The following is a 15,130-nucleotide window of genomic DNA, read 5'->3' as shown; positions in this document are numbered from 1 at the left end:
TCTCCCTCTCTCCTCTTTTTCTTGGGCTCCTCTGCTTTTTACCCGTCTTTAGATTTTTGAGGTCTTAAGGAATATCTTATTAAGAAGTTTAGCTCTGTGGATCCTGGTCCTGGAGTGGAGGTTGAACTCAACACAGCAAATGCCCATATTATCTATTTTAACCAACTGACAGATCAGTTGTTGAAAGAGAAATGGCGTTATCAATAATATTGTTTGTTTGTATGGGTTAAAGCACTTTAAACCTCATTGAGTAAACAGGAATTAGACTAATAATGCAGCCACTTAAAACCCTTATCCTGGTCACACAGTTCTTGATCTTCAGTGGACGTGTCAAGTGTCAAAGCGTATGTATCAAATCCTGCATGTGCTATGCTTAACCTGGCGCATACAGAAGTAAAATAAAGTTTTAGTTACCAAATAGACATTTAAGAAATTAATAACAATAGACTAAATTATATTATAGAACTACTATAGCAATACGCTACATTGGAACTTCTGTTAATATAGTCTTGCCTTCTTAAAAACAATGACAAACAGAATACATTGTGTGTGTGAAAAGTGAAACTACAGATAACAGGAATAAAAATATTCCACAGTTTTAAAAATAAATAAAGTTGTGTCAAGAGTGAAAAAAGTCATCCACAGTTTTCTTCCTTGTCGGCTAACTTTGGCCAAAAAATATCAATATCCATTCATCTCTCTTATATACATAAGAGTCCCTGCATTCTCTCTGCACATCTGAATACCACTGTCCCACACTAGGTTATGGGGTACAGGGTATTGGGTATGGGAGTGTAGTAAACTTTTCACATGCGTTTTCTTTTTCTATAGGTTACTCTCTTAGAGACAGGTTCTTCTGTCCTCAACCTTTAAATACCAGAAAACAGACATTTGGGGGTTGTATTAAGAGGGTCTTGTCAAGCTCAAGCAGCTGCCTGCTAATGTTCCATTCTGATGTAGGAGGTTCTTCTGTCTATGTGTTGCTTTCATTGGTTGAATAAAGAAACTGCCTTGGCCTTTTGATAAGGCAAAACTTAGATAGGTGGAATAGACCAAAATAAATTCTGGGAGAAAGAAAGCAGAGACGGGCAGACACCATGAAGCTCCTGCCTGAGACTGACGCTAATTAAAATCTTTCCCGGTAAGCCACAACCTCGTGATGTTATTCAGATTGGTAAAAATGGGTTAAATCACGATGTAAGAGTTAGCCAATAATAAGCTAGAGATAATGGGCCAGGCAGTGTTTAAATAAATACAGTTTCTGTGTACTTATTTCGGGTGTAAGCTAGCTGGGCGGCAAGGACAAAAAGCAGGCCTGCTCCTCCTGTTACACATTCAGGTACCACACAGAGCTTGGAATCAGAGAGCCACCTGGTATGATGGAAAAGCACACCCACACTCCCCAGAGCTCACTGCTTACTCTGCCATTCCGCATTGGGCAGTACCGGAAACAATTTCTACTTCTGTGAGCCTGCTTTTTCTCAGCTGTGAAATAAAGATAAGAACTAGAGGCTGCCACAAGGATCAAAGAATTATTCATTATTCATACACAGTACCTGTAAAATAGTAGGTGTTTAAAAAAATGTTATTTTCCATCCTCATTGATAAAATTTTCTCGATATAAAGAAGTTATGACACTAGCATACATAAAAGAAAACACAGACATGAATTAGGATTCCAACAAAATCTGGCAAATATAATTTTGGTCATTGTTATTATAGATAAAAGGATCAAGGTACATATAAATGGAATTATAAATTATCAAAATTTGTAAATATAAAAACTCTTGACAGCTATTGGAATAAAATATTATCCCAACTACTTGTCTTTGTTCTTCAATTATTTATTTTTACAGATTTGTCATACACATGCAACATAGCTAAGATGCAAGGAAAACTACTTAAAGCCCTATCTAGTCCTCATAGCGACTCTTTTTTAGTTTTCCTTTCTTCATCTCAGGAACCAAAACATATATCAAAGATGGAAACACCATGAAGACAAAAGGATAATTGTTTGCTGTGTTACCTCCAAAGAGCGATGGCGGCACAGTAGCCTCTGTACTAAGGCAACAGAAGCCTGTGTTTTCACCAATGTCAAATCATCATAAAATACTGAGGAGAGGGGAGGAAGCAAACCTTGCAGTCCTAGAAATCTGATATGAAGCCTGCTACCAATCCGGTGCGAGATGGGTCACTTTTACAGGAGGACAAACACATTGGAAGGGAATGAATCAAAGCCACGGATGAGATAATTGAGAAGGTGACAGCACATCAGATCTCGGGTGGCAGAGTGAGGCATGGAACAGGAGAAGCCTGCCCGGCGATACACAAGAAGAGTTATGACATTTATGCATTTTCATTTCTACAGGTGGGAGCCTCAAATCATTCTGGGGGTTAGCTTCTGAGCGCCTCTAATCCCAGCCTGCCAGAAATCCGTTGACATACTCCTGTATTGTCAGAGAAACACCCAACATATTTTCAACCATATTTCCTTGGTTTTTCTAACAAGACACATTTTAAGTCTAAATAACCTGTAAATTCAAGCCTTATTTTCTATGGTTAAGATATATGTCCTTACAGGTTCTGTGATAGTACATATCTATAGTCCAGAGGAAAATTATTTGACCACCTACTCTGTTCCAAGATTGGGCAAAACTGTTCTCTGAATTCCCATTCAGTTCTCAGTCACGCTTGGTTGTATGTGGTATTACCCTTTTAGTTGGTGAAAATTTAAGAGACATACTAAATGACTTTTACAGGGAGTCTTTTCTTTCTAACAATGATTTTCCTCCTTAATGTAATAAGATACTGCACCTGCGACATTGAAAGACTTCACAACTAATATGTACCTACCTTCCTCAGGGGTGGAGCATCCTACAGCAAGCTCTTTCTCCCCCACTTCTAGACCTGAGTCTTGGATCTCATCCAGGAAGTTTTAAGCCAAACAGTTAAGCTTTGGACAGTTCTTCCCCCTTTTACTTTTAGACAATAATTTCATTCTCTTAAGAGACATTAAATTATCTTCTAACTTCACCTTTTGCTATATTTCACAACTTTCAAGCTTGCCTTTTCCCAGTCTTCAGCAAATGAAATAATAACACATAACTGAAAGGCTCAAGAGTAAACCAGTACCTCCAACAAAAGACAACAAACCCCCAACACAGAATCTGACTTCATCAAAGAGAATTCCATTTTAATTTTAAATTATCTTCTTAACCTTCCAGACATTTCCTCTGTGAGAATGAGAAGCCTACAATCACGGTGCTTTATAACTACTGTGTAATATATTTAAAGTTTCCCACATAGTAGAAAACCCAGATCCAAATACAGTTTTAAAAAGTTACAGAGAAAATGTTGCATCCTGGGGACTGGAGAGATAGCTCAGAGGTTAAGAGCATTGCCTGCTCTTCCAAAGGTCCTGAGTTCAATTCCCAGTCAACCACATGGTGGCTCACAACCATCTGTCATGGGGTCTGCCTCTTCTGGCCTACGGTCATATACACAGACAGAATATTATATCCATAATAAATAAGTAAATATTTTTTAAAAAAAATTTGCATCCTTATTCCAAGGACTTCTCAACCTTAAAGACTTTAACTGCTTCAAGTCAGGGGGCTTGTATTCATAGGACCCTAAATGTAACCAACTATCTCAAAACACCTGTACTATAACCCCAAAAAGCATCAAAGAAAACACAAACTCAAGGAGTGGTGTGGGAGGTCCTTCTGTCTGTGTGTTGCTTTTCTTGGTTAATGAATAAACTGCCTTGGCCTGTTGATAGGGCAGAACTTAGTTAGGGGAGAAGATGGAACTGAATGCTGAGAGGAAGAATGGCAGAGTCAAAGAGAAGCCATGGATCCTCCACCTGAGACAGACGCTGGTTAGAATCTTTGCTGGTAAGCCATTGCCACATGGCAATATACAAATTAATAGAAATGGGTTAAATTAATATAAGAGTTAGCCAATAAGAAGCTAGAGCTAATGGGCCACGCAATGTTTGGGGCTAGGCGAGGCAGGCAGCCGGGATGAACAAGCGGTTCCCTGCAACAGAGGAGTCCCTCAATATGATACTGCTGTGCTTTTTATTTTAAAGACAACATGGTTTAAACTTTTAATGGGATTTAGTGTCGGTCTTCATGTGTCAGGAAAAACAAATGCTGAAGTGAGAAAGACAACCCAGTGCCCTCCCATCATGCTCAGCTAAGACACAGCACTGTATCGTTACTTTTGTAGAGCTTTGACCAAAAACCTTGCTGAAGAACTTAAAGCAGGGAGAAGGGTTTACTTAGTTCACTGAGTCCACAGTTGCCTGGCCCCACGTGCTAGGGCAGATCATTATGGTAAGGGGAGGGGCACAGTGGACAGGAAGCCGAGAGTAAAGAGAAGACTGTGGTCAGCGTAAAACCTCCAGAGATACATTTTCATCCCTTTCCTCCAACTAAGTCTCACTTCTTAAAGTTTCCAGAACTCCTAAACTAGTACTACCAGTTAGCACTGAAGACAGCTAAGGTCATGTCACACTGAAACCATAACACACACATTGCTCTTTGGAGGCTTTTTTGCCTCACCTAAGAGGGGTAAAAAGGAGACTCTTCACCTAAGATATTAGAAATATTGCTCATCTCGTGACTGGACTGTAGGGCAAACCCTACAGTCTTCTTTAATTTAGAACAAGTTTATCCAACAAGGAGTATCTCTCAACTCATTTCATTCTGAAAGCCAAATGGAAGATGCCTAGAGTTGGGAGAATTTCTCCTTAGTCCAGAGGATGAAGTTGTTGACATTTCTGTTAGAAAACTATTTATTTTGCTAGAATACTTTTCAAGACTTTATTTAGTAACCCTATAGTGTAACTAGACTATAAAAACCCAACTTACAAAGAAAGAAAAATGAGCTGTAACAACAATGTGATTAGGGAATGATTTGTTCCATTCTCCCACCTGGTCCTGGTATCACCAGATATACTCATGGGACCCTGTGAAGCAGGGCACGTAGCTTTCTGTCCTGACCAGTACCACAGCTGTTCAGTCCCAAAGAAACACACAGAGGCTTACATTAATTATAAACTCATTGGCCTAATGGCTCAGGCTTCTTATTAACTCTTATAGCTTACATTAACCCACAATTCTTGTCTGTGACTTGATACCTTTTATCAGTGAGGCACTCACACCTTGCATCCTCTGCATCTGGGTGCCGACTGCAGACTGAGCCTTTCCTCTTCCCAGAATTCTCCTGTTCTGGTTGCCCTGCCTATACTTCCTGCCTGGCTACTGGCCAATCAGCATTTTATTAAACCAATACAAGTGACAAATCTTTACAGGGTACAAAACCATTGTCCCACAGCAATGACCCTTCTCTGCAGTTTTCCCAGAGACTAGAAAAAGATTTTACATGGGGTACGCTGTTGGCAGTTATTAGAAAATGACTAAATAAGTGAGAAGCCTTTCAACTTCTTCATTTCACATTTAAGATACTTAGAAGTTAAATGACTCATCTTAGGTCATTAGCAAACAGGCACTAAAACTAAGAATTTCTGGATCTTCCCCTGAGTCCCAGGGCTACTTCACTCAGAATGTTTGCTTGCTTCTTCTCCGGTTTTTAACATGTAGAAAATTTGAACCTGCTTTGACTTGCCTCCGAAGGCAAGTTTTCTATAAGGGCCTCATTATAGAAATTACCCAGCATGTTTATTAAAACCGAAAGTTCCAGGGCTTCTACCCTGAAGATCCTAGTTCCGTGTCTGTCACAAGGCAAGTACAATCTCCACAGGGCAGAGGTCCCTTTCCTGCCACAGGTTCTCCCCGCTCAAAGCATAGAAAGGAAGGTGAAGAGACTCCGGTCTGCCCAGCTGGATGCAAAAATACAGGCGGCTTTGTTTATCGAGTGTATGTCAAAGGATACTGAAGAAAGTAGGTAGGAAGGTGATTCTGAGGGCAGAAAACACCTGGGAGAGGCAGCACTTGCCTTCAATTCGTTAATTAGATTTGGAGAAAGTCAGCTGCCCAAGAGGTCGTGCAGCGGCAGAAGCTTTGAGCCTCTTTCTCATAAGAAGGAAACAAATGACCCAAAGGCAGAGTAATATGGGGCTTCTCTTCTTCTAGAATCTTCGTACCGCAATCAGTACCCAGTCATTGCTAAGCTCCAGATCGAGAACAGGCTTGTCATACCCACAAGAGGATCCGGAAATGTCCAAAGCTGGATATCTGCTTGCTGAGTAAATGAACCGGGACTTTCCTCTTTGACCATGAGCACTGCTATAAGGCAATCCTTTTGATAATGATATTTAATAAAATTTGATTTTTTTAACCCAGACTCTATATTATCTGCAACAAAATCAGACCAAATTGCTATTTAATCTGGTCACTCAAGGGAAGAGGATTCTAGTAATAAAGAAATAGTAAATAAAAAATGAGTTCAAATCATCTAGTTACTTAACATTTCTAAAACACCACTGATATTCTCTTAGTCACGATCGTTTGAGTTTAGGGGGACATTTAGTAGGAATTTCAGCCCAGTTGTGTTGTAAAAGTATTTAAAAGACCTGTGGTAGTTTCCATCCCAGTGTTCTTCCTTCTCACCCTCATTCACACTTAAGTAAATCCCCCAACAGGAGTTTTTCAGGACGCTAGCCTGCTGTGGCTAGAAAGTAAATACAGTGCTGCATATAATTGGGGAGGACGTCAATCTAAAATAAATGTAAAGTCCTGACCCTTGAAAAGATAATGTCATCAGGAAATTTACTTGCCCCAAGAGCTCATTTCCTGACGATGGTGAATAACTGAGATTGAGCTATTTATAGCAGTGATGTAGCTGGATATATACACGTGATAAAGTTCAGCTCATTTCATGTGAGAACAAGTGTTTCTATGAGGAAGGAAAAAGAGCAAAGAAGGACTAACATCACATGTCTAAAACCCCACACTTTTAAGAGCTTAGGTATGCTTTTTAAGTCATATCCATTGGGAGTCTGATAAACATTTAAGAGAAAAAGATCAAACTCACTATTGAGTAACAGTTGTGGTATTTGGCATTTTTGCTCAGTGAAAAAGGCATCAAATATATCCTCTGAGTGCACTAGACTTAAAAAAAAAAAAGAAAACTTAAGATAGCTAAATGTTAAACCCATTGTTTAGAAAGTTCAGAGAAACAACAGAGATGATCACAAAGACGGAGATTCTCAAGGGGAGAACAGACTGAGCATGGGGAAACCGGAAACACGGAATCTGTTTCACTGATCAACAACTGTAAGTCATCCCAAGAACAGAGAGAAGAAACTTAAATTGTTGAAAAAGTATTTTTAATTTAAATTTAAATGAGGGTCTTTGAGCAGTGATTCCAATTTCCATTTTCCAAACGTGAATGGACTCGCTTACAAAGGTGTGACACTCATCTATAGCACAACCTGTGTCAAACGGGAACGCGTCTGCTCGGAAACTGGCACCCAAATCACTTGAGTGTGTGTACCGCAGGGTGCTGTGAGCACTGAAACCCTGGACTGAAAGGAGCTCCTGTCTTCTCCTCATTGAATACTTCAATTGCACAAGAAATAGAATCCCAGATATTTATCCTGACCCACACAGTGACTGTGGTAACCAGGCAGGATTAGAATTCAGTGGAGTACATCTTAATCTGGTGTGTGTCTCGCTACCACATCCTGTCCCACAAATGGCTGCTCATTAGCAGTTAAATTAATAAGACTTGATGACACTTTGCAATTAAAGTACATCTTCCGTTAACAAAATAGACCACAGATTATTTTATCCAATCCACCAAGCAATGATTCCCTCTGTGCATATGAGGAAATAAAAGATTATTTGAAGAGTAACTTGCCCAAAAGTGACAAAGTAAATGTTAAATTGAACTCAAATTTTGGCACACTGGGTTCTTTTTACTAATCTACCAATTGTATAGAAATAAATTATATACACACAAAATTAATATTATTTTAGGAACAATGCTAAATTTCAGAGGTCCATTGCAAGATGATCAAAAAGCACACAAAACAAATGAGGTTTTGCATCATATGTAAATCAAAAAATTTTAAAACTGCTTACCTGATATGTTTGCCTTGACATCATAGATTACTTTTTATACTCTCCTTGCCCTGAAATATTTGACCTATATACATAGAAAATGAAACAGGACTATAAGGATTGATTTTTAGATCTCTTTATTCAAAGTTAAAGATGAGCTGAAATCAAATGTCTGTGTCTCTAACATTTACGCCAGCAATGACAGTCCAGCAAGTGTTAACCGTGGAGAGAATATTAGCATTATGGAAGATCAGCAGGTATTGGGTGCAAAGGCCATCATCAATAAGACAGTCCCGCACAACAACAAGCAGCTTAAGAGGAGCGTGGTTTTAGAAGCTGCCCAGCTCTCATGGAGATGGGTGTTGCTGTAAAGAGTATTCCTTATTTTTTTCTAAAATGTATAAAATTATTTCTCAATATCAAACTCCAGAGTCCCATACAGTAGAAATAATCTAGACAGAAATCGGTAGCCCTGGCTTTCTGTTCCAGGAAACATGCAGCTCGATCAAGGACAAAGTCTTAGACAGATGCCTAACTCCAACTGGAGAATTATCCCTTTTAAGACAGGTGGCTTTCACGTTCAAATTCATTATGCCTCATTTTCCTCACCTCTGAAGCAGAGATAGTAATGGTTGCACCTTACATATAAAATTATTTTTGAGGTTATATTAAAATTTATAAAGCAGCTAGAAAACTTTGGTCATTAAATAACTGTTGGATAAATATTTTTCAATGAGGCAAGTTACATGATTTTAGACGAATTGTCCAACTGTCTGAACCTAGATCACATTCTTTATCCTGTGAAGTGACTGCAGGACCTCTAAACTCAAAGAATCTTAAATCTTCATGAGTCAAATGATCAAAACTACTGAATATCATTTTTTTTCCTGAATAGCTAGAAAAAAATTGTTTCTTATGTCTTCACATTCCAAGTCACTAGAGAAGAAAACTATGAACTCTAAGGAGAGCAGAGAAGTAAGATGGGAATTATTGTGACAAATAATTAAATTTAAGACAGGCTTATGGGGTCATGAATTTGGGAGGCGGACCAACTCTGGCCATATCTGGCTTCTTCTTAACCTGTGTCCACTGATGGAGTCCTTTGTTTCTGGGAGCCTCTACGTCACAATCTTTACTGTGGAAGAGCGGGAAGGCATCACTCCCAGGGAGTAATTACATTACACACGTAAAGCATGAGGCTTGGTATAAATTAAGGATGTAATAGCTAATATTCTGGTGGTGATAAAAACAATGGCGGTCATAGGTCAATAAGGAAATGTAATAGTTTTATAACTGACTCTTCTATCAGATCCCAGTATCATCAAGAGTACAAGTGTCATATTAGGGGAGAACTAGCTTTGAGGCTTAGCTCAGTCTAATTCCTTATTTCAGTTGTCCAGTTTACCACACCTGAGATGTACAAATACAGTATGAAAGTTGATTAATACACCATTGTAATGTATATGTTTTAGTTCTTAACATATTTAAGGGATAAAGAATAGACTCAGTTATTAAGAATGCGTGGAGTTCTTCCAGTGGGCCTGAGTTCGATTCCCAGCACCCATGAAAGCAGCCCACCATCATCCACCACTCCAACTCTGGGAGATCGCCACAGTGGGCATCCACACAAATGTATCATACACAAAGACAGGAACACACACACATACACATAACTAAAAGTGAATAAATAAACAATTTATTTAAAGCCCAACAAGTAATATGGATGGAACTGCAGATCATACTAATAACAGAAATAAGTCAAACTCAGAAAACTAGATAATTCATTTTCTCTCATGCCAAATCTAGATTATATCTCTCTTTAACTATACGTAGACCTGTATAAATGACATATACTTTGTACTAATTATATCATCCAAAATGGATTCTTTAAAATGTTTATCTCTGAAAACCCATCCTGGGGTTCTCTGCTTTTATCTCAGTAAATAAGGACAAATGTAATTTTCAGTATTATAGTGCATTTATTAATACATATTTACCAAATTTGCTTAATCCTTAATTAATGAACAACTAAAACATTCTAATGAAACTATCTTGTAGACTATTAAAATCATCTTCCTTGTTGTGGAATATTAAAATGTGTTACGTTCTTCTATGCTGTGGCATATCTGTTTAATGATGCAAAGATCTCTTGTGTTCTTTTGTGTTGTATTTGCTTAACTCTGGAAAGTTGTGTTACTTTGCCTGTCTAAAATGCCTGATTGGTCTAATAAAGAGCTGAAGGGCCAATAGCTAGCCAGGTGGGCCTGTTAGGCAGAGGGAATAAATAAAATGGGAAGAAGGAGCAAAAAAAAGGAAGAAGAAGAGAACACCAGAAGCCAGCCACTCAGTCACACATCCAGCCACAGAGTAAGAAGGAAAGAGAGGTATATAGAATAGAGAAAGGTAAAAACCCAGAGGCAAAAAGTAGACAAGATAATTTAAGAAAAACTAGTTAGAAACAAACCAAGCTAAGGCCAGGCATTCATAAGTAAAAATATGTCTCTGTGTATATATTTGGGAGCTGGTTGGTGGGCCCCCAAAAGAATTTAAAAAAATAAAACTACACTCCCTCTAATTAAAAAATATGTAAAATATTTTAATAAAAGATCCTAACTGAAGCAGTAATTTGGACACTTAATATTATATATAATGTATTTAAATAAATATTTTCTAAAACTATGTAAGTAAATGAATGTATAATCCTATAGAAAAGAAAACTCTAAAACTCCACTGAACTGCAAAATGAAAATATGATCAAATGTAAAAGCATTAAAATTCAATATGTTCAGAAAGTTGTCCCTATCTTAATAAAATTAATACAACCCCATTTAAAACCCCAGAATATTTTTAATGATTCTATACATTATGTAAATAATAGCAAGTAAAAATATTAAGGATAATTAAGACCATTTTGTTTTCAGGATAGCAAAAAAAAATACATTATAAGATATTGACTTTAATATTTTATTCTCATACTCAAAACAATGTGGTAAGGCACAGGACCCTAGCGGTATGCCTTGATCTCCTAGTAACTCTAAACCCAGCACACTGACCATGAAGGTTAAATGGAACACTGATGAGACATTCTCCTTAACAATCATGTTTCAACAAATTGAATTCATAAAGTAAATAAGTATACTTTCCATGTAAAATTTAACTTCGGTATTATTTTTAAAGAAATAACATAATGTTTAAAGTCAAACTACAAACAAATTATTTATACCTTATTTATTCCTATTTGAAAGAAAACTTTTATTTAATACCACTGCCTAAAATGAGGTTTTGTTGATCTGTGTGTCTGGGGGTGGTGGCTGGGTTTTTTGTTTTGCTTTTTATAGCCGAGCGTGGTGGCACACACACCTATTATCCCAGCATGAGGGACAACGCTGAAGCAGATGAATACACTCCAAGACCAGCCTGGGATACACAGTGAGACCCTGACTCCAAAATAACTTAAAAAGTGTTTTAATGTTTTAACTAGAACCCTGAAACTCTTAGAATATTATGGGTTGTTGGTACCACACCAGTTATATTCGTGATGCTTAAAAGCAAAACGAAACAGAAGCTTGGTTTCTTCAGGTCCTCAAACCAGCATACTCATTGTGTTGGTGACCTATTTTGCTGCATCAGAACACCAGACACAGAAAGATTCAAGGGAGGAAAGGGTCACTTTGGCTCACAGTTTCTAAAGGTTCAGTCCCATGTGTTGGGAAAAGCAGGGTAGAAGCCAGTAGCTCACATCATGTTGAGCCAGTAGGCAGAGAAAGGGTAACGAATGTTCTCTGCTGGCTTTCTTGTTTTCCAGGTAGTAGGAGGAGGACCCCAGGCCAAGGTGGTGTCAACACACTCAGGGCAGGTCCTTTGTGCCTCCGTTAATCCTCAGGATTTGTGTCACAAATGAGCACAGGGGTATGCCTTAATCTTCTAGTGTCTCTAAATACAGCACACTGACCATGAAAGTTAACCAAAACACGGATGAGGAGTTCTTCTTTAACAACCAGGTAGCGATGTAAGCCTATAGGAACACAAGTCAGTAGTGTAACCCTGTTGAGTCGTATCAGCAAACCTCACATCTGTGGCTGACATTTTTAAAGATGCTCTTCCATGAAGAAACTCAGGCAAAGAGTTTCTAGTCTCCACCCTGAGGTGAAATGCTTCAAGGTAGATCCAGGCTCCTCCATGGTGTGAATCATGTCTGATCCACAGGTTCAGCATATAGCCCTGGACTCTATCTAATGAAGGATGCACAGCAAACTTAGCATAAACTTAAAAGAATTTCTCTCTGTATGTTGTGCCCCACGTGCTCGCAGAAAGACAGCATGCCAATAATTTAAATAGATGAGTATCTATTCTTTATATTTTGAAGGTTAAATGAATTAATATCTGTAAATCATTTCAAAGAGCATCTTATTACCTTGCAAGTGGGGGAAAGTGAGTTAATATCATTATGAGTAATTATTATTATTTGGTCCAAATTAAGACAAAAGTACCACAGAGGCTAGAATATATTATGAATGCTCTATTAAATAAATAATAAATTAATGTTTATGTGATATCAACACCAAAATGAGTTAACACAATGGCTCTGAGATGCCATGCCAGCTGAGATTTAAGGGTGTCCTGTTAATGTTCCAGTCCTGTGTGGAAGAGTTACAGGAAAATTGGGGATTATGGAGGGTCCCATTTACTAAAACACATTTGCCTTGTCCCCTCAGACTATGGTAGAGGGCTACTCAGAAAACGTGGGGAAGACAAGGAAGAGAACAGCACTCAAACAACACCCCATACTTGGTCACCTGTTGATTAGGGTCAAGGACAGGAAAGAAATAGTTGAACATGTGTTTCTTTTAGTGGATGCTGTAGGTTCAGCAAAATGGGTTGTCATTCAAAATAGAGCTTCGATCAGTCTCAGCAAACTGGCAAATCCCAAGGTCTTTTTAAAGTCAAAATTTCTGAATTAAGTGGCAAATACAGAACCAAATTCTGGTGCCCTGAATGGACAAACTCCAAAACAAAGACGTGTTTCCAAAAGGTCTGTTGACAAACTTAGTACAATCTGCCTATCCTGATATTGGATAAGGATCTCTCAATTTAAACCATCTGGAAATTCCTCATGACTTACACAGAACAGTCTGGTTTTGGTCATTGAGCATTCCCTGCAAACTATTCTTCTGTACCACAGAAAGAGGAAGTCTCCAGCCACAATATTTAATTAGGAGCTAATTAGGAGCATCTACTCGACAAGTGACGCAGGTTCTGGCCCCATGTTTATACCTGGATACGAGTGAACAGTTCTCGTGAGTCTTGGCTGTCTGACAACTCTCAGCCGTCATTGGCTCTATGGAGCCCAGAGAGGTGCCTATGTTGCTTGGCTAGTGTACAACAGCAAACATTCCATGCAGTTGGAGGAGTTCAATCCCAGCGAAGAAACCACCGAAGAAAATTGCGGGAGTGGGGCAGGGGGCAGTGACTGGTCAGGTGTGTGTGCTCCAAGTCTCTGTCATTGTTCCAGCTCCTTGCAAGGTGAATCAGCCCCTTTTGCACACAACCGAGGCACCCGCCGTTCCAGGAGGATCTTTAAGAATATTGTTCACCCAGAGAGGGTCAGTTTTACTGCCAAAAATCAAATACTCCTTTGATGCAAGAAAAATCCTTGATGAACTGTAATTAATAAATTGACTTGCCCCTGGGGAGCAATCTGTCTTCTGCCTAGAAAGCAAGAGAAGAATATCACAATGATACTTGCAAATACAGCTGAGGTTATTCAAACTTTTTATTACATTTATTCTTAACTGATACATAAAAATGTAAAGAAATTGTGCTTGTGGCATTTCAGTATTGTTTCAGTACATGTATGTATTATAAATTTAGATCAGGTTAAAATGACAAACCTTTATCAATTCCTTACAATTAAAGTATTCAAAAGCCTTTCTTTTGATTTTTCTAAATATATAGTTGCTAATTTAAAAAAAATAGTAATGATTTTTGGGAAAGAGAAACCAGGTGTCTAAGCGACCTGTGCTTCCTAACCCGGTGGCCAAGGCATGACCTTGGACTAGCCATGAGCCTTTCTGCACTCTCTTTCTTCACCTATAAGTGAAGGGATGAGCCAAGCTGCTTCTATGAGCTCGCTGAGTTCTGAAAAGGAATGCGGTGCGGTGTGTTTATAGAGTGTATTCCTTCTGTGGTATGCAGAGTCTCTCAGGAGACTCTCATTAGTATTCTTAATATTGCTGCGAGGCAGGCAGGTGGCAAGGTTTATTATCCCCATTTTTTACAAAAAAGAGACAATGAGACACTTTGCTGACACAGCACCCTTGACCAAGTAAAGACTAGAAGTTAGGTGTCCTCATCCTAATCAAGAACTCCGCTAAACCACTCTGCTACTAAACTAAGTGGAAATTCTCTGATGAATAAAATATTCCGGGCTCCTCCGGGGGTGGGAATAGAGTTTGATCATCTTGCCAAGATGTAATGGCTTAAAACAATGATTTCCAAATTACAGCCCATATAATATTCCAGGTCGTTTTCTCGGTTCTTTTTGACTTACCTTTATGCATATTTTCTCCTTTCTGATAAACCTATTAAAAATGAGAGTTTTAAAGTGGAATGGTAAAGAATATGAGGGAGAACAAGAAAATCTGGAATTACTAAGTAAATTTACAATGGAAAATTTTCAGAGATAATCCATGCAATCAGTATTGCTACGGAGAAATTGTAACTACAATGAGATGATCACTTCAAACATAACCCACAAGGTTCTCGGTGATAATATTTATCAAGGACCATAATGTATGTGGGACCTTTACCCTACCTACTAGCTAACCAGTGGGTTTAGCCTGCCACGGTTGATGAATGCTCACAGAAGGTAAAATACTAAACAAGACGGCTCGGCAGATAAAGGCACTTGCCACCAAGCAAGATGACCCGAGTTCAGTCCCAGGAACCTACATGGTAAAAGGAGATAAGTGGCCATTCCAGAAGTTTTCTTTTGACCTTAACATACATGCTGTGGCGTGTGCACATGGGGTGGGGGCCACCTTTTAGGTCAGAGTCAAAGCAACATTTTGTTGTCAGTAATAGTGATGACCAGAGTAT

The sequence above is a fragment of the Arvicola amphibius genome, chromosome 13 (genome assembly GCF_903992535.2).
Source record: "Arvicola amphibius chromosome 13, mArvAmp1.2, whole genome shotgun sequence".
NCBI classification, from domain to species: domain Eukaryota; kingdom Metazoa; phylum Chordata; class Mammalia; order Rodentia; family Cricetidae; genus Arvicola; species Arvicola amphibius.
The sequence above is the reverse complement of the archived record's forward strand: the minus strand, read 5'-3'. Positions refer to the sequence as shown.